The 23,297-nt window shown below is 37.0% G+C and overlaps 1 protein-coding gene across 1 annotated transcript in view; it reads left to right on the top strand.

The window, feature by feature from the left end:
* The window catches only part of UACA (uveal autoantigen with coiled-coil domains and ankyrin repeats), an 845,278-nt gene that overhangs the window by 338,803 nt on the left and 483,178 nt on the right, over positions 1 to 23,297 (top strand). The gene's annotated exons all lie outside the window — the stretch shown is intronic.

Genomic DNA, 23,297 nt, shown 5'->3' with positions numbered 1-23,297 from the left:
TTCACCAGGAGGAAGAGGATATTCTCCTCTGCAGAACTAAGAAGAAAGCCCTTTAGCTACCAACTGAATCTTTCTGTGGAGCGGATCAGCTTATTGGGGATTCGCTGACAGGAAAGAATGGGACATGGGTCTCTTGCCTCGCCTAGTGATCTCCAGCTTCCACTGCTGCAGAGTGAATGCTCAGTTGCATGCAGGCAGTTAAGCCATTTGGTTTGGTCCTGTGGGTTTGAGTTAAAAAAATCAGTTTTATTAATTCTAGTTCCTTTGATTAAATTGTTCCTTTACCTTACCAGGAGAGATTATCTTCTTGATTTTTTCCTTACCGACTTTAGCTTTTCCTGTAGTGTCCCTGGTGTCACTTCTTCCGTGGGAAAATCTGAGTACCCAACAGTAATCTTCTGCATTAAACCATACTTTGAAATCTACCCCCAATTTTTTTTTGAGTGGTCTTGTTTGCAGACCACCTTGATGGCTAGAAATGTAGTTCTCCAAATAACTAGTACCTGGTGCTATTAGGTAATGCTGTGAATTATATTCCTTTATGAACAGATATATCAAGAAGTCTGTTCTAGTCTCTGTAAGAACAATGGTAGTTTCAGAAATAAGCACATGTAGTGGAATTCCCATTTAAAAAAACAAAAAAGCTTTCCAAAAAAGAAAAAAAAAACGCATCAAGCTGCAAGACATAATCACACTGCCAAAATAAGAGGGACTTGATAAATAACTGTCAAGCGCACTATCAAGATGTGCAAGGCTAGGTCTGAACTGTGCTTGCCAACTTTAAACATGTGTGGCCTTCAGTTGCGTTAGGGAACTTAGAAATGGTGACCATTAATGTATCTAGTTTATATTCTTTGGCGTCTCCCACTTTGATCTCCAAGTTAATGCCAGTATCTTGCAGCCACATTCAGTGCTGATTTCAGACCCATTTACCCATCTAGCTTTCTCTCAGTACCAACCATCCTATCTCTTTCAAAAACCCTTGGAGCAGGTTGTATCCACACTATCCTAAACCAATACATTTCTGTGGGACCTGACCGTATCCCTGTATGTTTGCTACTAATTGTCAAGCACCACTTGACCAACCCCATTCTAAAACCCTTTCAGTTTGTCTATTTATGGGAAATCTCTGACTGAATGTGGAGAGCAGACGTACTGATACATTGCACAAAAGCCAGTCCTATGATAGACCTTGAAAAGTATACTTAATGTTGTAGTTAAATGTACCGTTTCCTACAGCCAGCCCTACCAGGTTAAAGTGCTGTTTATTTTTGGCCTTTTTTCAGCTTCTCTCAAGTCTTGCCAAGTGGTTTGTTATCTTTGCAGGTAGTGTTTGCATGCTTTTGGGTTCCCAGGCCACATGGCCATCAAGCCTCTGTCTCGACTGCCGTATAAGAGATACTAGTTTCTCTTTAGGTTGAAAATCTAGGCCCATTTGTTTCAAGGCAGGGCAGAATATAGGCTGAACCTCTTTGGTATGAGAGCTCATTATTCTATTTCCCTTTTTATTGGCTACTTTTCTAAGTCCAAGTCTATGTATACTTTTTCTTAAATTTTATCTACAAAGATGTTCAGTTTCTATAAAATTATTTCATGTTCCCATATTCTCCTAGAACTTCTACTGCATTTATTTCATCTTCCTACAGTTAGTCACCTCTCTGTTAGTCTTTTTAAGCCTCTGCCTATCCTTGTTACTGTTATTTCTTCACCTAGAACAATCTGCTAAATGGCCTGAAAACCCAGCCACACGGTACCTACTTTGCAGTTCCTTTAAAGCCTTTGGGTATGTTATTAATCATTTCTTGTTTCTACATCCCCCTTCATGTATATATAATATACAATTCTCACTTTCCATATTTTCATATCTCCCATCATCTCGTAACAGTTCCTGACATCCAGTCCTATGTCATGTTTTCTTAACTTGCAATTAAAATCTCCCAATACAATAGTTTGTTCTCACGCAGCCTCATTCAGATCGGTCTTCATTTTGTTAACATTTGATTATCTTTTGACTTTTTTAAAAACTGTCCCCTGTAGTGCTTTCTTCTTCACTTTTTCCAACACTTGAAATATTTCCTGCATTATCACACTTTTTAAATACCATTCTAGTATTCAGATCTTCATTACTTGCATAACATTTCATCACATCACCCTCTTTTTTTCAACCTCTTCAGTTGTTGCATTATTTTGATTTTCGACCGAGTTGGATATCTGTATTTCCATTACCTTTTGCATCATCATGAGTGTTGGTTTATTCATAGTTAATCAAAAACTGTCCATCTCCTTATGTTTTCTGCAGTTAATGTCACGGTTTATTGTAATATGCCTCATTTTACTGTTTAGCTATGACATTTTTCCTTGCATTGTGTATATTTTTCCTTGGGGCATTCAAAAATGGATGGTTTTAAGTATGCATAAAAAATCAAGTCTTCAGCTGGTTTCAGTCCCTTTGGTCCTTTAGTTACTGCATCACTGCTAGCTAAATGATGCAACTTTTGCTGTTTAACATTCTAGAAACTGTCACCTCCTATCTTCTTGTCTCTTTCATCAATTATTTTAACAGCATGTATAATGCTGCTTGCTTTAGATGTCAGCTGTGTTGAAATAAGCTGGCCTTCTCTTTAGCTGGAAGCATAGATACTAAAACTGTTTCTGTGGTAACTGTTGAACTTTTTTTTCATATTCCATCATGAATTTAGCATCTACCTGGAAGTTTTTTAATGTGATATCTGCAGTAGTTTTTCGTTTTTTTCTAGAACAAATTTGTTGTGTAGTGAAACTCAAAGGTTTCACCAAAGTGCCCCACACAACATTCCTGTCAGCATCAATGGCATTTTTTTTTCCTTCATCTGAAACAGTGCCCATATTTCAATAGATGCATCCGTTTGGACTGCACAACTGCTGCTATCCCACCTGCTTTGTTTTTTTAACTGCTCTTTCTGTCTCCATACCCTTGTCATCACCCTCTTGCCTTCTCTCGCATTTGTAGACTGCGTGTCTGTTACTACAGTCTCGCATTTCCTGTATATCAGTGACCCCAAAGGGGAAGTCTTCTTTCTACCTCATCACTGCAAACGGTAGTCTAATCAGAGGTTTTCTTCCCACTCAGTAACTGAATTAAAATGTTAGTTGCAACATCCCTGCTGTGTTCCTTCAGTATTTTCTCCATCGTTACAGCACTAACAGTTGTACCATCGTTATTTATTCTGCATAGCCTTTTTACTCTGACCCCTTGATATGTCACTGGTACTCCTACCTTGTGCCAAGTTTCCCATAGTCGATTTGAATGCCACCTTGTGTACCCTTTCTCCATAAACTTGCCTTGTCCAGTGGGTTTAAGCTGCTCAATGAAAGTAAATGCCTTCAATTATGTAGATGATGTTTTCATTTGACCTATAGGAAATACCTCTTCTGAAACCAGGTACAGCTTGATAGTGAGGCTCCCAGGTACAATTTAGACTGTGTATATAGATTTTTGTGTGTTTTTGTATATGTATAAATCTATGTATGTGTGTGTCTGTGTATATACATGTATATATAGATATAGATATAGATATATATGTAAGAGAGATAAAAAGTGTATTTTAAAAGTAAGTAGTCAGTTTTCTGATGTACAGGCTGTCCCAAATACAGCTGACAAGGTGTTAAACTTCTCTGGATAGACATATGTATAACATATGCAAGTCAGATCCAGCTGCTGTTTCTTTATTTCTAATCAAGATAAAAAAGCTGTGACCCTTGCAGCTTTTCTCTTTTTATGGAAATTCAAAGCTGCTAGGTAAATATGGGGAAAGTTAACATAAACTGGTTTCATTGGCTATTAGGCACTTAATTATTTAGCCCACATATAATTGTATAGATGCTCATTTTAGAGTGAATTTGGAAAATCTTAATATATTTAGAGCGTTAATGTAACTAATATAGTAGAAAATTAGTTTTTGATTCAGGTCTAACAAATGATTTTCCAAGACAGGAAAACAGAGGTTCATACATGCATACAGGATTTGCCAAGCAGGAACTGACAAAAGCAAAATGGTTTCTGAGAGTTCTAGGGTACAGGTCTTATCCTCCTGGTACCTAATGCAAGACTCCATATATGGAGAATTCATTGGTAACTAAGGAATGTTTGCAGTCAAGCCAAGGTTCCAGTCAATATAATGGCAGCTGTTCCACTGCACGTAAACAGTGAATTCCTGTGGTAGCCAGACACTGCAGACTTCTCCCATCTGAGTTTCATTGATTGACTGCAGGACTTGGATTATGGCAGGGGTGCCCAATTCTGCAGTGTCATTCGAGGGCAGCAGTTCTCAAAAAGAAACTTCTTTGTAGAAATATGAAGGAGTCAATGCACATAACCTTCTTTTTCGGGACAATTTTCATCCAGGATAACAACAAATCGAGGCTCAGTTATGCAAACTTCAGTTCAAGGAAATGGGCTGCAGCTAATATAAAATATTTGACAATGTTATATTTAGGAGTGTATCTGACAAGATTGTGTTCATTTGTGTAGTTGTAAGGAACAACCTTTCTAACTTCTGTTTTTCTTATGACAGTTATGTTGATGTAGGGAGATACAAAATTTAGTTACTAATAGCTGATCCTATGACGTAATAGGACATGTTTAAACTAAGTTTGAAATGTATTATGCTTTAAGAAGCTGGTTTAACATATTCATTTGAAATATTATGAGGTGTTTAAAAATCTGAATTGTAGATGAAAAGATGGATATATTTTATGCAAAGGCAAATGTTAATGGTAAATCATTTGGTGTGGTGGGCTTAAAGTAAAGAAATTTACAATTTTAAGGTGGCAGTTACTGAATCAAATTATACTGTATATGTTTTGGACTGCAGCTTATTTTTACAGATTTGTGCAAGCAGAGAGGGTTCAGTAACGTTGAGAGTGAATGCAGATATTAAATACAGATATTGCAATGTATTTTGTAAAGATGATTGAATTCCTCTCCTCTGTGGGAAGAGGAGTACTGTTGGCATTTTTATATTTCAACTCTGTGGTCCTGTGATGAATGTAGTCAGTGAGTATGATATATAGTTTATCCTAGTCATTTCTGTTTGAACAGTCAAAGCTAAGAAGAGAGGGTACATTATATGTTTTTTTTTTCTTTTTATATGGAAGTTGCAGTCCCCCAAAGTGTAGTGTTAAAATTACTGCACCGTAACCCTTGATGGTTATTCTGATGGGAGAGTTTGGCTAAATGTCTACTGGAAGAAGGAGTATACTACAAACTGTCAGAATGAATTGTAATCAGAATTCAAGTTGGTATGCATATATTGGCTGCAGTTTTCAATAAATTTTCACTGGAAGCTTCTCTTGACTTATGTGCGTGGGGGAATGATGACCTTGAGGCAGTTGAGCTTTACTTCATTTGACTAGTGTAAAGGAGGTTAGTAATGGGATAAGAATGTGTAGTAAAACTTCACACTGAGAAGGTAAAGATGGATATGTGGAGAGGTGAAAACAGGGTTATAGGAGGTTGTGGTAATGGAGTCAAAGATGTGTTTTCAGCATTGTGTTGTCTTAGGGCAGTAGGTCAGCAATGATTCTGTGTGCTGCCGTAGTCTACAAGAAAGTGCGAGTGATGCTCTGCAATTACACTAGCGATTTAAAATGGGAGTTTAAGTTTTAAGTTGACCTAGTATGCGAGAAGTGTATGGTAAAGGATTTCAGACAGATGGTTGGAATGGCATAGTAACTAATAAAGATGGGATGTGAAGAAAGAATATTTAAAGAATAAGCCATTATTATTTGATTATGGAGTATTTTAAAATGATAGTTTTATTGTCTTGAACAAAAATTTGTTTATGGATGTGGTAACTCTGTCTAGTATTTTACACATGTACAGTTGCATCTGTCATGTTCAGAATAACAGTTTCTCTGTTCTTAATCATGGTGTGCAGTAAATCTTTAGGGCAGATTAATATTCCAGCTTGCTTCCGACCTTTTTATAGTATTCTATATTATACTTAAAACTTTAACTTGCATGCAGTCTTTATCCATTCAGACAAAAATGAAAGCTGGATAACTTGTACTAGTAACATCTGCATCTCTATCTTGCATCTTTGCTCATTTTCCATATTTATCTGTTCATATGCACTCCTTAGTCATTTCTGTGTTTAAATGCAGATATTGCTGATATGATTGTTCCTACTTCGTGAAGTGTTATTTTACAACACTTCTAGTTTTGCTTACGAGAGAAAGTAAACTGCAAGTGCTCTTGGTGTTTACAGGCCTAGTACAGTAACCCCTTGATCTCTGTCTGCATTTTAAGTGGAAATATTGCTAATCTGTGACTGATTATTACGATAGAGTTTTAAGAACACTTCTAATATTTTTTTTACACTTGTAAGACTAGTAAAGATTAGTATTCTGGGCATCTAATTGTTTGCTTGTCTGACATTAAACTGCTAGTTTTGTTTTACTGCTGTGTGGCCTAATGCTTTGTTTGGGCTGCTCTGAACTGCATATGCATCTGTTCCATTTGTTAACCTGATTTAGCTTGCTTTTGCCTGATTTGACCTTCAGTCTCAACAACATCAGAGAAGCATGTCTTTTGTTTTATAGCCATCTATGCACTATTTAAATGATAATGTGTTGCTACTAGTAATTTGTCAAGAGTTTTATTTATTTTATTTGACATCTGTTTGAGATTGGTTTCCTGGGAAAGTCTGTATTGCATCAAGAGAACCCGTTTTCAGTGGAGGCTCAGGGAGAAAAGCTCCAAAGTAATGGAACAATGATGTATGAATGTGTAACACTGTATTTGTTTGATACAATGGCTAGATAGTTTGACTTCATATAGATTTATTCATTTAAAACACTTTTTCCTGTTTTGCTTATAGGAGAAGGAAAATTGCTGATGTGAGCTTCTGTTTGCTGCATGCCTTATACAGTTTTAAAATTCGTTGCCATATGCAAGTGTAAATATTGGTAGCCCATGCCTTCTGTTTGTTTATTTTTTGCAACAGACTTTTATTTGTTTAGGACACTTTTTTTCTGTTCTTGCTTGTGAGAGAAAGAAAATGGCCAGTATTCTTTGATGTCTGCTTCACTTCTTATAGTTTGAGTAGTTTGCTACTGGTCTGCTTATGTAGCTATTGCTGATTTGTAAGTACAGATTCTTGTTCTAACTTTATTCATTCTGGTCAGTTTTGATTTTTTTTTCTTGCAAAAGAAGGAAGTTGCTATTGTTCTGGACATCTTCTTGCTTCAGACCTTAATACAGATGGTTTTCTGTTTGGCTGCTGATTTTAAGCTTGTACTTTTATTTTGCAATTTTCTAGTACTTTGCTTCCTGATCTGCAGATAGCCACAACAGTTAATTGGATTTGGTGTAATTTATAACCGACAAAACAAGCTGTGCATAGTACAGTAGTATGCCATATGTACTCCATAGTCTCAAATAGTTCTTTTAAGTTGATTTTGCCCTCTTTGATTCCTTACCCTACCATTTTTTTAGCCTTGTCCTTTTCCTAACCTAGTGTCTGTGTCACTGTAAAGATTGCTACAGATTGAGCTACTGCTGTTTATAGCTGCTTTTGTTATACTGGGTTGGGTACTCCTGTTTGCTGTTGTTTTATAATAGATTGTTGTTGCTCTGAGATGCACGCTCCTGCTGTCACCGCTGCTGTTTAAAATAGCTCCTTGTTATTAGGCCAGTTTACTTGGTAGGTACCTTAGCACGTACATTAACATTTATATGCATTTGTGGTTTAGTCTAGTATCTGCCTACTGCATATATGCAATGAGCAAACTGACATCCTAATTCTACTGTTCCACTATTGAGTCATTTTGCATGCTAGCAATTCATAGAGATCTTGGCACTTGAGGCTACCACTTCATTTATGCAAATCTTGTGCAGCCTCCTAGCCTGCCAAACCCGCTATCTAAACAGCATGCAACACCCTGGAAACATCTGCCAAATTGCTGGGTGGCATGCATATCTGATATATCACTTGCACAAGGTATTATGCCTGCTGTTGCTAAGGTGGTACTGTGTACACAACTGTCATATACTACTGTGGAGTGAAACTGCAATTTTGCGTATACTGCTGTCATACCTTACTCCTACTACCGTACAACCCCTTTCCTTATTATCTCAATTGTTGTAGTACTAGTGCTAGTATTTATCTTATCTGGTATTCCCATTTTCTTGCCTTATGTTTTAAGATCCTACTGTGTACTTGTAATTGTTACAAGTGTTTTTAATTTCTTTCCATATTTGTTAAAGGTCCTAATGCACGCTTAACGATTGTTACCCTGTCTGTGCGTTTAAGTCTAAATACCAAAGTTCTGTATAATGTATATTCATGGCTGCATACTACCCATATGTTGACCAGTCAGCTTAACATTTCTGCCCATTAATGAAATCTTAATCCACTCTAACCACTTTCTACTAGCATGGAATCACTTTGTATTATTAGGCAGTATAGAAACTGCTTTATGCTCACCAGCAACCAGCCACTGCTAGATCAGCATATTTACACCACTCATGCATCATGTCATCGCAGCCTGGAGGCCATCCTCTCACCAAATCAGGTGGTTGGTGATCTTCACACCTCTGCACAAACCCATAAATCCTACGCATTATGAGGTTGTGAAAAAAAAATCACACTTCAAGAATTCTAAAAACAGAACAGGAAAGATTTAGCTACAAATAAGACATCAGTACCTACCTTGCACTGCACTCACAGCATAAGGTCACCTACTTGAAGTCTTAAGGCTGCAGACCATAATCCTTCCATTTCCAGTGTCTGCATACTCACTTGATAGTGTTCTAGTAATTGTCAACCCCATCCTTAGGTATATAGAATCTGCATTAAACCAGGATGGATAAGAACAGGAAGACAGCTGTCTTTCTGATGCTAAGATCACTGATATGAAGTCCCTCACCCCAGACAGATGTAACTACAACCTGAATTACTTTGAGACTCTCAACCCAGGCTGACATGCAGAAAAAACAGATCGGCCTTCACTTGTGTATGTCTAATGCATGTGTAGTTCTGGTCCTTAGTACAATCCTTCTTTCACCTAGAGTGATACCAAGGGTCAAGGAAAAGATCATTGGCTTTTAACAATTGGCTTAAATACCTTGTATAATTTTGATGGTGATGGTGGTAGGGTGGTCCATGTGTAAGCATGGGACCTAGTGTCATTTTGATGGGGAGGCATCATGGGATGAGATAATTGACAGATGTACAAGCTTCACAAGGAGTGGCCTCTACCTTTCACATTATGGCTTCCCTATACTAGCCAAAGCCTCTTCTGCCCTGATAGTGCCCCTTTTTTAGGAAATGTCTGCCTACTAGACAACCCAGCCTAACTAAAAGGATCAATAAAATTCTAGCTGTTGACCATATTAAAATATGTCCTGTTTTAGCGGTATTAATTAGTTAATGGATCTTTTGGCATTTCAACACATCTATAGCTGCACGGTAAAGAGGAACAGATCCCCCCCCCCCCCAAAGGATTCAGTACACATACAGCTTAGTAAGAAAAAGCTCAGTAATATTCCTTGTAGTGTACTGAATTACACCCCCACACACACATTTCCTTGGCAAAAAGTAATAGCACATAACTTTCAACTGTAGAAGTATAGTCTGATAACGCCCTTCTTACATAGTTAAAAGCTTATCAGAAAGGTAAAGAAAAAGAGTGTAAAGAGAAAACACACTCTTTGAAGAAACTACTAGAACTATGGCTGTAAAGGTGTTAGCCAGCAGCTTTTCTAGCAGTTGCTAAACAAAGTCAGGTAATGTATAGCATACTGCTGTGACCAGGGAAGCTTTTTAATTAGTAAATGTCATGCTATTGGCAAGTCTAATGGGACGAAGAGACTGTTGGCACTATCCTGCAATGATCCCTGGAATATTAATGTGTGCGTGTGTGTGTGTGTGTGTGTGTGTGTGTGTATATGGGGGGGGGGGCAGGTAGGTGACTTGCCAGCACTGAGTAATTACTTCTTTGGAAACCAAAGAAATTGGGAATTAAGTATATTTGTATTTATCCCAGATTGAGGAATGCTCAGTAAAAATTCAAAGGAAATAATGCTATTCTTTCCACTGGTTGAATTCAATAAGACCAGGAAAAATCCAAAAAAAAGTTTCCATGTGCTCACTGTGATAGGAAGGCATTAGGACCCATAGAAACATTACGTTAAGGCCCCTAGGTGTGTAAAAATACTTGTGTAAAAAATTCCAGCCAAGAATGTGACATTTTTAAGACTTAGTCATAATCCTAGGTGCTTTACAGTCTTTCCTCCAGATGTCTGTTGATACTTGGTAATAACTAGGTGGACCAGGCATGTACCAGTGTAAGAAATGAGGCATCTTTTTTGGTCTGAATAATCTTAAGTTTTACTGTGTTTCTCTAATCCCAACCTTGTGTGTGAAGACAGTTGAGCAGTACTGCCCAGGTGTAGAAGGACAGTTCTCTTGGATGAGTTTTCCTTAGCTTTTCAGAAAGTGTAACCAAACCGTGATGATCACCTTCCTCAAAACCATAGACAGTCAGGTCAATGTTGCCTTAAAATTATTTCTAATACTTTTGCGAGTGAATCAAAAACTTCACTTTATTTGAATGAATCCTTGTTAACAAGTCTTCAGAATATGAATATTTGTTCAGATAATACTCAATATTGGTAACATGAAATTTTATCCTTTTGAGTCCTAAGTTGTCAGATGACTAAGTTAGACCTGTAGCAGTCTTGGTCAAAAAGAACAGAGCACCATTATTCTACCTCTCCCACAACACCAAAACCTATTACACTGTATTCTTCTAAGTGGTTGATAACTTGAAGTCGAAAAGTAGGAACACCATATGTGATGCCCCACCACCTCCTGGGCCAGTTATCAAGGAGCCTCAGTCCTCACCACTGGCATTAATGGGGGATGTTCACTGGGAGGATAACAGTATCTCCAGATGCAGCTCTCTGCATCAAGCACAGTCAAACACAATTTCCCTTAAGAGCACACACGGAACACAGTCAGTCCGGGGCTGGTTTCTCCCGATCCCCAATAAGACTCTGCACTAGCACAGCTAAAGGGTTAAGATCTCAGCTGAGTGACCAAGCCAAAACCATCAGCACCCTCTCTGTTCAACCAATGCTTCGTGTCCCTACCCAAGTAGCTGACACACACACTCTTTGAGGTTTGATACACACACACACACACACACACACACACACACACACACACACACACACACACACACACACACACATCCACCCACCCCCCCCCTGAGGAAGGCTGAGACAGGTTTACTAGCTATGCCTCCTTCTTGCCCAAACTATAAGGGAGTTACTACTGCCACCAGACAGTCCTGCCAGCTACATTAAGGCTCTTCCAAGGTTACCCAGTGTACCGAGTTTAATTAATATCAATACAAATGGTAGTTTGACCAAGACCAAAGCTATTAGTAGTGGCCCACACAGTGTCCCCAAATGAATATACAAGTATTCTCATAACTTAAGTATCTCTACAAAGATCAGCCACAATGAAAGGTTTAAATATATTGAATAATATATAATAAAAGAAAAAGAAAATACTAAGTATGTATTCATAGTGACATCAGAGTTCATATCACAGGAAATATTTAAAAATAACATTGAGGACAGGCTGAGACAAAGAAAAACAATATCTAAACAAAGCTTCGCTATATTCTTGACTGAATCTAATAGAATCACTATTCCCAACTTACTTAACAGAGCAAGGCAAATGTGGTGAATGGACCTTCTTCTTGTGAGGCCCAAGACCGAATGCTCAGTCTCACTAAGAGACTTCTCAAAGTAATATCTAAAATATTACTTCTGGGATAGCTTGCAAAATGACATCACTTCTGAACATCTGACTTCTAGTTCCCATGCACGCCCCCATTGCTGGAAGCTGGCAAGATTTAGCACCTACCTGTAAAAATACACACACACAAGAGCTTTTTGCTCAAATATGTGGCAGGTGCTGGAAGTCATAAAACAATTTCATACCACCATGCTTCCAGAGTAGCAATTAGTTCACCCCAAAGACAATGCAGAGAGCTTTCTAGCACATAATTTGTCTCTCTGGATGCATTGAAACCTGAGATATATCATCTTTATGGCCTAGCCTGTAAAGTGATTTAATTTTAGTTGTATTTTGCTGGACTGAGGTTAACCTTCCAGTTTCCTCTGTTAAAACATATACATTTAAACAGTTACAGTAGTGCATGTACATTTCTGTTCTCTTCAGTAGGGCACACTTGTGGATACATTTCAAACACAAGTACTTTACAAATACCTTTTTACACAAACATCTGTATAAATCAGTTTGATATACACAACATATAATTTTAATACATTTGTAACACAAGCATCTTGTATAAATCGGTAGGTATTCACAAATGACATATAATTATTTACATAATTCCAGCTAGCTTTGCTGGCAGTACCTCCTATCGTCACACCATATTTTGACCACTTTGCTGTAGGGCGGAAAGTCAGGAGTAGATGAAACCAGTAGCTCATTACCTCCTGTGAATTTATTGTAGGCCATTTTTTGAAGTTTATTGTTTCAAAGAAAGGTTTGGGTCATCCATCTATTTTTCAAGGAAGAAGGGATTACCAATGTTTAACAGAGGTCTGGTTTCCATGAAAATGTAGCACTCCCTCTATACCAGGCTTCCACACTTATCAAACTTTGAGGTCTATAGGGATGTCAGTATTTGTCAATGACCCTATTATCTCTTGACTGATTCCCTGTGACACACAAACTGACCTTAATGTGATCTAAATCATCATAAAGTATCACTTCTTAGCATTATGTAGATCATTCTTGTTGCCCTCTGGCAAACATAAAATATTTCTAAATGTGTTAACATAAGTGTTCAAAAACAAGTTTGTGCTGGGGAATTCAGTTGTATAGCTATTAAATGGAATATGTATATTACCAATACTGGGTATGCCCAGTGATTCCTTGATATTTATTTATCCTTTTGTTGGCTGGGTTAGTCCCACTAGGCTATATTAGCCTCCTTTCAGGGGAGACCCTGGGTGGTATTTATAAATGAAGTGAATAAAATAAATGGCAAAATTTTTGATACAAAAGGCAAATATACATGTATGAGCAAAGGTGTTGTGTATGTCATATTCTGTGATTGTAACAAATACTATATTGGAGAAACAAAAAGAATGCTAGCAGATAGGATAAAAGAACATATTAGAGATGTTAAAAATAATAAAATTACTAGTCCTATTGCTGAGCATTTTAACTCAGTACACCATGGAAATATTGAGAATATAAAAGTGTCTGTTCTGGAACATGTTCCATTATATTATAATGATGTTGATAGGCAAAAAAATATGTTAAGACAAAAGGAATGCATTTTGATTATGAAATTTGGGACTTTACATCCACATGGAATGAACAGAGAATGTAACTGGCAATGTCTTGTTTAAGACTATGACTTTAAATATATTCAAGCTATGTGATTTGATAGTTTAATTATGTAATTGATTGATTACTTGTTTTTTGTATATATTGCAAGTGTTTTATGAGTTTTACTGTTTTACTCTGTAAAGGCTGTTGGCCGAGGCGCTAGAGAAGGAACTGTTCAACGAAATAAATTTTATTGGAAGGTAGAGCTGGGACTCACTGATAGTCTTTGTTGTTTATATATATACATCTTGCTTGCTGTTGTTTTAATATGACAAGTGAGTCCATGTGCTCCTTTCCTAGAATATTTAGAGAGACTGGTATGGAGATGTTTAATCGGAATGGAGAAAATAGCAACCGTTCCAGTAATTTGCCTAATGACACTGGCACAACAATGATAAAGAATGTAGTACCAGAAGCCACAGGAGACTCAGGCTTTGGTATTATAAAGAAATGGGAAAATTCCAGGAAGAGAACTACTACCAATCCTTTTTGCTATGGTAGGAAAAAGAACATTATTTCAGATAATCCAGATGTACAGGATTTGTGTTCTAAACTTGAAAGATTGATTTTTAAAGAAACATCTACTTTCTACAATATTGGCAGTCTTGAAAGATATATTGAACTGGATATAACACCTAGAGGGTTAAGGTCTATTAAGAATCCATCAACACCATTTGACCTTACTAATGAAGTAGAAGTTAAATTTCGTGACCGATGGATAGCAGCTGCACATCGGTGCAGTTTAGAATGGGTGTCAATTTTAATTGAAAGAGACAATATGAAAAAAGACAAACTTGTAGTTGAAACCAAACAAGTTTGTGAACAACTGGTAAATATTACATCAAATTCTACATTAGAGAATTTCCTCTCAGGCATTAACACCAAATTAAATAGTTATGAAAAGGATCTGGTAGAAAGAAAAAAATCTAAACTAACTAGAGACATTAGAGACTATGACCACAAGAGGGCGTTTGTATTTCCTAGCTATCAAAGAAACAGGAGAAAGAGTGTCTCTTTTCAAAACGGAAATCCTGCTTCAGAAAAATATGCCAGTAAGAACTTCCTGTCTGGTGAAAGTGGAGCGTCTTCATGGGAAGAAGATGACAGAGAAACTTTTCCTAGACTGCCAGTTGCAGCAAACCCAGAAGCATTTCATAAAACCTACTCAGAATCGAATGGACATTATACCAATACCAGGAAAAGGGGCTGGAACAATCCAGAACGCCAGAGAGACTCGGGCGATGGACAACATAAGAAAGGTAGATGGACATAACTTACATAGTAATTATGTTGTTAACTTGTCCAGTTATAAACTAGACAAGATAGAAATGTCTGTTTTAGAGAAGGGTTTAAAATTTGTCCCCACATGCTTACCCAAAAGTATGAGGTTAAAACTGAATTGTTCCAACTATGCCGAAAAATGCATTTAAAGGAACACTTCTTTAGATTAAATAAAGCAACTGAGTTAGATACTAACTGTGATGTTTTACTTTCATTAGATAGTGAAACAGAAAGTGAAGAAAGTTTTTATTCATGTGCATCGGGTAGTGAAGATGAAAATAATGCTTATGACTTATTAAATACACATATGCTTAAAGATAATAACTATTTTTACCTCCATGTAAAAATTCTAATATAGTACGTTTTGAATCTCTACTGAATACAATGTTAGAAAAGGAAATAGAGAGCTTTATGAATAAAAAGCATACTTATAATCTAACAAAATTGGAATGGGAAAAGCTGCAACAACTGAGTAAAAACTGTAATATAGTCTTTAAACAAGCAGACAAAGGGGAAAATTAGTTATATTAAATTCTCATGATTATTATAGTATGTGTATGCAACATCTAGATAACAACAATGTATATTGTAAAACTAACATTAATCAGCTATGTCAAGCAGAAAAAGATTTTGAAAAATTATTACAGAAAGGTGTGAGATTACACTATCTAAGTCAAATGGATATAAATAGAAAAATAAATGTAAAGAATAGAAAAATTGCAAAATTCTTTTGCCTACCTAAAATTCATAAAGATCTGAACCGACCACCTGGTCGGCCTATTGTGTCAGCTTTTGGATATTTTACTTACAATCTTTGCACCATGTTACATGAAATATTGATAAAGAAAGTTCTGTTGTTACCTTCTTATATACAAGATTCATATGATTTCCTAAGGAAAATAAAAGATATATATTGGGGTGAAAATATGTACTTTATTACGGTGGATGTAGAGAGTCTCTACACCAATATTTCCCATATTTTGGGCTTGGAAGCTATAAAATTCTTTTTGAATGATAGTCCTAAAACATATTATGTCCTGGAACTGGTAGAATTCTGCTTGAAAAATAATTTTTGAATTTAATGGCACTGTTTATAGACAAGTTACAGGTACTGCTATGGGGGCAGCGTTTGCACCAGCCTATGCTAACCTGTTTATGGGGCTATTTGAAAATGAACACCTTTATAGGTTGCCTTTCTTTCAAAATAATGTTCTAAGGTATTTTAGATTTATTGATGACCTAATTTTCATTTGTCATGGGGATTGGGATACATCAGATAACTTCATTGATGAATTAAATAATAACAGATTTGGTATAAAATTTAGTGACATACAAAAGGAAATCAGGTTAACTTCTTGGATATTTCGCTTAGGGGCAATAATGGCTTTCCCATATATACTAGTATTCATAGAAAATTTGATGAAATAAGCTGGAAAATGTGGGAGATAGTTGCCATCCCCCATACGTTGTCAGCCATCCCTATGGGGAATTTTTGAGAATAAAAGACTCAATTCTGATATTGATATGGCTTTTAGGGAGGCCTATAAAGTGGCGAGATATTCAAAACTAGAGGGTATAACCCAGATGATGTAGAAAATAGCTTGCATAGAGCCTTTAAACAGAGTAAGGGCACTATTAGACAAAATAACTATGAAAGTAGCAATAAATATGGGACTGAACAGGAGAGAATGTTTTTGTTACAAAGTACACTAACTTCTCTACGATTGGTAATAAAATCATTATGGAATATTGGAATTTTATTAAAAAGATATAACATCACTGAAAAATATAAAATTAATGACATCATATAGAAAGGGGAAAAATATACAGGACTTTCTGATACACAGCATTTATAAAAGCCTTGTACTAATGAATTAAATGTTGTGAAGAATTTGGGAACATTTCCTTGTGGAAAATGTGCTATATGTAAACATGTTGTAAATGAAGTGAATAAAATAAATGGCAAAATTTTTGATACAAAAGGCAAATATACATGTATGAGCAAAGGTGTTGTGTATGTCATATTCTGTGATTGTAACAAATACTATATTGGAGAAACAAAAGAATGCTAGCAGATAGGATAAAAGAACATATTAGAGATGTTAAAAATAATAAAATTACTAGTCCTATTGCTGAGCATTTTAACTCAGTACACCATGGAAATATTGAGAATATAAAAGTGTCTGTTCTGGAACATGTTCCATTATATTATAATGATGTTGATAGGCAAAAAATATGTTAAGACAAAAGGAATGCATTTTGATTATGAAATTTGGGACTTTACATCCACATGGAATGAACAGAGAATGTAACTGGCAATGTCTTGTTTAAGACTATGACTTTAAATATATTCAAGCTATGTGATTTGATAGTTTAATTATGTAATTGATTGATTACTTGTTTTTTGTATATATTGCAAGTGTTTTATGAGTTTTACTGTTTTACTCTGTAAAGGCTGTTGGCCGAGGCGCTAGAGAAGGAACTGTTCAACGAAATAAATTTTATTGGAAGGTAGAGCTGGGACTCACTGATAGTCTTTGTTGTTTATATATATACATCTTGCTTGCTGTTGTTTTAATAAAATATTTCTAAATGTGTTAACATAAGTGTTCAAAAACAAGTTTGTGCTGGGGAATTCAGTTGTATAGCTATTAAATGGAATATGTATATTACCAATACTGGGTATGCCCAGTGATTCCTTGATATTTATTTATCCTTTTGTTGGCTGGGTTAGTCCCACTAGGCTATATTAGCCTCCTTTCAGGGGAGACCCTGGGTGGTATTTATACTAAAGGGGGAAATTTAACTAGAACATTAGAGAACTTCTACTGTCTCTGATAGGTGTCATAGTCTCTTTTAAAGACTCTGTCCTCCTGCCAGTGCATGATTTTATCAGACACACTATTTTCATTTTTCATATAGTGACATACCCTACCCCCCTGTACATACCTGGTTTTACCATGTGTTACTGTTGCAAAAATAAGCCCCTTTTTCTAATTCATAGTTTTCAACATAGTCGTGTTTTTTTTTTTTTTTTTCTTAGTGCTTAATGTTTAACACCATATCTGATGTTGTTGTCTTTTGGCTTTTCCCAGTTAGGGGTCGCCACAGCGGAACTCCGGTCCGCTAATGATTGGCAGTTGATTTTCACAAACGCCGAGGTGCCAGCTCGACGTTCAACCTTCAACAAAGGCAAGCCCATTTACGCATGTCTTTCGAATGCCCACCCAACTGCGGGGAGGACATGCAAACTCCACACAGAAGGTACTCCTCGCACTCCAGCCAGGAATCGAACGGGAGAACCTCTTGCTGTGAGGCAACAACGCTACCGCTGCACCACTGCGGACGTTGCTAACACCATATCTGATATGCAAGGTCAAACTTTACAAGTGCTATTGTAACCTGTTTTCAAAGTTAGGGCATGCAGAACAAATATAACAATTTCTTACCATGTTTGGGTTCAGTTAAGCATCAGTTTTAATTCCATCTTTACTTGGCATTAAAGTGTTTTTATAATCTATTGTCATATGGCGAAAGTGTGCAATGTGGGGACATCTTACTTGGTTCAGAAAGGCAGTCAACCAAAGGGGAAAAACACGTTATTGGCATACCCTTTATTAAAGCACAGATTAGTCATTTTTTTGCCCCAAATTAGGAGACTAACCATGCCCCTTTAAATAGTCCTGTTGATGTAGCAATATCACTATCAGCCTGACTTATTTGTTCCCTTAAGGCTTACCAGTCTCTCAATAGTTGCCTTGTGCCAGGAATGGCTCTTTAAAACAGGGCTGTTTTCATAGTCAAACAATCTTTTTTCTCTTTGTCTTCTTTTACTTAGTTCATTGCAGTGTGTCTCCTTTTGCATATTGTGCAGCTGCATCAGTCTCACTATTTTTACATGTCATTCATCAGGATTCTCAAGCACTGAGACTTTTCCATTCCACTATACTTTTAAAGTAGCAGGGAATAGTAATGCAGATTCCAGTCTTTATGCTTGCATTCCCTAATCATGTCAACAAAACCAAAATGTGTCCCAGGTTAATACTAACCCCACACTCCTGTTCATAGCAAGTATTCTACCTGAAAGCCACAACTTGGCAACACTCATGACAAGTCAGAAACTCATTAATGGCCTGGGTTTCCCATATCTGACCTGCATTTCAGTTACTGCCAGATCTTTTGCTGATGCATCACCCAAGGTGTCTTGGGCAAATTCAGTCCATTTCACCATTTATATTCTCACATAGTCCAAATAAGTCATTTTTTTATTCTCCACTTGAAATGCCGTATTACCTTAAATTATGTTTTTGTGCATAGTCTTCCACTCCAGTGAGGTATAATTTGACTTCAAGTTGGTAACTGCCTGTATTGATTTATCTTGAATCTTTGCCATTTGCTGTCTAACTGGTTCCATCGCTGTCTGATGCTTATTGAAGTATTTGGCATCCTGAATAATAACTCTAAATGTATGTGTAAGCATCAAAGGGTCCCATCAATGTTCTATCTTGTTTGTGTAGCAAATGTTGAGCATCGTTGTTGCTCATTTCTATCTTTCAAGCTACTTCTGCCACAAAATACTTTATACGACATAGTATGTTCAGTGACTAAATGTTCAACAGCATCTTTATTCTCTCATGCAAAAAGAGCATTCAGTCAACTATTTTAAGGGTTTACTGAAGTGGTTTTCACTAGTTAACAAACAGAGCCTTATGTGTAAGCATCCAGCTACAAGCAGCACCACACGTACCTAAGTTATGCAGTGTTTTTGAATCGGATGCAGCTAGCAGATTTAATATGTATTAAAGTATTAAAGATGTATTCAATGAAGAAAATAATTTTCAAGATCTGTCACAAATATGCCTCCCTGTCTGTGGTCAAAATATTATGAAGGAATGCCATCAGATCAGTGTATTATGTAATGTGTGGAGGCTGAACAAAGTAATGAGTGCACCACAGTAATGTAGAGAATATTTGTATCAAGGTTGTAGTTGTCTGGATTTGAGTAATTCAGTTATCCATGTAAAAAATAATGTTACATGTGTAGCTGAGGAAATGAAGTAGATTATGCCATGACAGTTGCATTTGTTGTTTGCTGGAAGATTAATAAAGACAGGACTCTGTTCTGTAGTGCTGTGGCACATAAGCAAAAAGGAGCCAGGTCTTTCATTGAGCAAGAAGACCTGCAAGATATGGGAGAGAGATTTGCAATTCAGCTTGCATCAGCTGTTCAGGTTCCAAGTTTACAAAATCATTTGGCAAATGCCTTGAATAAGAACGTGACACTGGCTGACATTTGTAAGCTGGATCAATGTATCTTTCCAGAAATTGTATAGATGGAAGCCTTGAAGTGTGAACCTGCTTTGTCACACGTCAACGTGTTTTTTTTTTGTTTTGCATTATACAGTGTTGAAGATGGTGCTTTCTCCTTCAATTAACTCCAATCTGAATGTAAGCTTTCCTGCCATTTCTTGATGCTTGTTTAGCAACACAGGGCAAGGTATAGCTAGTCTAATTGTTATTGCTTCTACTTGACTAAGGTGACTTTTTTTTTTTTTTTTTTTTTTTAATTTTCCAAATGTTTTGGGGTGTTAATACTGTGACAGGAATGGACACCATTCCTGAGTTAGATCATGATTAAAGTTCATGAAATTAGTATTGCTTCATCACCTATAATGTACTCAGAATTCCTTCCTTCTGCATTTCATCTGGAGTTACACAAACTCGTCTAATATTCAAGTTGTTGTTTGTCTTTTCAGCTTTTTCCCGGTAAAGGGTCGCCACAGCGGAACTCCGGTCCGCTAATGATTGGCACTAGATTTTTACGAAATGCTGAGGTGCCAGCTCGACGGCCAACCTTCAACGAAGGCACACCTATTTACGCACGCATGTCTTTTGAACGCTACCCAACCGCGGGGAGGACATGCAGACTCCACACAAAAGGCACACCCAAGCCACGCCGAGAATCTAACGGGAGAACCTCTTGCTGTGAGTTAACAATGCTACTGCCGTACCACCGTGGCTACATTCGTCTAATATTCAAGTATGCTTGTAAATTCATTTAATCTTGGCTACTGTTAAAGCTGTCTTGAGTCTCAATTTCACAGTGCCCTAGTTTCTACTTGCAAAATCCTAGCAGTTTGAGTTTGTCTCAGTATGTAAGATGCTTTCAATTTTCCTTTTTTATTGAACTGCTGTATCTGTTTTTCTTGCATCTATTTTCTTAACTGTAGGTATTGGATGATGTCAGGTGTTCTGATTTTCAGCATTATTTTAACGCTTTATGGTTTGTTTCCAGTGCTTCTCAGCTAGTTGTATATTGTTTGTATAATTCTCGCTTCAGCAGTCTTGCTACATTATTGTACCTTTCAACATGCAGATCCTCAGTGTGTCACATATACCCAGCATTGAGATGTGCAACTGTTGCTGGTTCTGTTTTACAAAACTTGCATTTGTCTTTCTCTCCACATTACAAGACTTTGCAGTCCATTGGCTATGTATCCCTCTGCCTTGGGCTGGCTTTATTAGCCTTTCATCTTTTGGTTTAAATTCACTTCTTCCTATTTCTACATTAAATATTGATCAACAGGTGGTTGTTTATAGGTGTTATGTATTCTTGCCACTGTATTTGTGAGCTTTCCAGTTTTATTTCTCTTTTTCTGGACTATATATATATATATATATATATATATATATATATATATTTACATTTTTTTTTTAGCATTTTCAGTTGCTGTTTAGATTCTCAGCTACTATTGGCGTGTTTTAAATTCCGCTGTTGTTGGAAGTGTTTCTACTAAACTAAGCAAAGATGTCATTTAAGACTTCATGCTTTAGAACTTTCAGTGTGTTAGATTCGGATGAAGTCGGCAAGTATGAATGCAGTCTCCCAATTACAGGCATATACTTGTAAGCAATATTTATAAACAGAAAAGCTTTAGCACCACAAAAATATCAACCTGGACAGGAATGTACTATACAGAAACTTGAATGGGGGGGGGGGGTGGCATAAATGTGGGAAAAGATGAAGGGTCAACAATAAAACGCAAATGAGAACAAATCTTTGTAAGGAAGACTTCAGAAGACTAAAGCTTATACTGTAAACTGCCTTGACATCTAGGAATAAAGTTTAAGCTGTCTGTCCATTTGCACTTCCTGTTCTAAATTACGGAGAGTAACCGGCCCCAAAAAACACTGAATCAGTTGGACAGGAAAACAAGAAAAATGCTTCATGCTTACCAAATGGTATAATGTAAACAGTGCATACCAAGAGAACATACTCCTCAGTATGAAGTTATGGGCCTCCTAAAAATTGATTTTGCATATTTATTAAGGCCACGTGTTCTTATATTATCTGAGAAGGTTTTAACCATTTGTAGTTGTGCTGCCAGATCCTCATCTTATAAACAGCTGTACAATTTAAGTCTTCCACAAAAAGGTGAGATGTCTTTGAATAAGGTTGGTTTCTGGAAGTTAATTTGTAAACTGCTTTATTGATTTAAAGGGCAAGACAAAACAGCAGTGATGCAAAGAACCATCCTGAAATATCCCCGTTTGAATGTTTATTCTGGGATATTAATTTGCTGTTTTTCATGGCTCACCTGAAAGTGATTTGCCATGGCTTCATAGTACCTACAATGTTATTGATCAATCAATGTCTGGTGCATCTTTGACATCTTTAAGCCTCCCATAGTACGCGAGTGTGGAGTTCTGTCAAATTTTTTCTGTAATTTATCCATGTCATACTTTGATTCTTTTCCTGGGTACATCTCTCTGTTATGGCTTTATTTAACAGCAGGTTATCCTTTTTGATGTCCATCCTTATCACTGTTGCAGTATTCATCTCATATGGGACCTCTTGCCAAGGATAGCCCAACATCCAGCCAGTATACCAAAGCCTTTACATGCTGCCAGTGTAGAACATCAGGCATATGCTTCCTGTGCAAGAGTAGGGCATAAGTGAAGTACTCACACTCAATACTCAGAACTCCTTTGTTGCCGGTCTGAACACCATGGCTGAACATCAGTCTGAATGCCTTTCAGTGTGCTGTTTTTACTGAGCCATTTACATCAGACGAAGAAGATTCCCCAAGTCTTGATTTCTATCTTTGAAGAATTCTCCTTTGGGGATACTGTGGTTTGCAAGATAGAGCATTGCTCTGGTCTCTGACATTCAAAAAGAGGTAAGAACTGTTGCAAATGGAATCTCCTCAACCTTCTGTTTCCACTGTTTTGGATGCTTTGTTTGAATACATGTGCTGCTGCGTCTTTGGCTCCTGATTCCCAACCTCTGACCTCCGGGAAGACTGACAACTTTTATAAGGTGTCTGATGCCTTTGAGTACCTTTACAAGTAGTGTCCTTCAGATTCTGCTGTGGTCTGTTTCTGCTGACAAGCCACTCAAGCTTTTATCATCTAACAGACTTCTCCCTTCTGATGAAAACTGTCTGGCTATGGAGAGGCTGGGGGAAAAGGTTTATACTTCTGCCACTCTGGCTTCTGGACCGTGGCTTCTGGACCGTACATTATCAGACCTGTATAACCAGGTATGTTCTGCCATCTTTGTCTCAACTTGAGGGGTTGATATTACCAGAC

The sequence above is a fragment of the Protopterus annectens genome, chromosome 7.part0 (assembly GCF_019279795.1).
Source record: "Protopterus annectens isolate FY-2018-M chromosome 7.part0, PAN1.0, whole genome shotgun sequence".
Taxonomy (NCBI): Eukaryota; Metazoa; Chordata; order Ceratodontiformes; family Protopteridae; genus Protopterus; species Protopterus annectens.
This window is presented reverse-complemented; position numbering and strand designations above follow the sequence as displayed.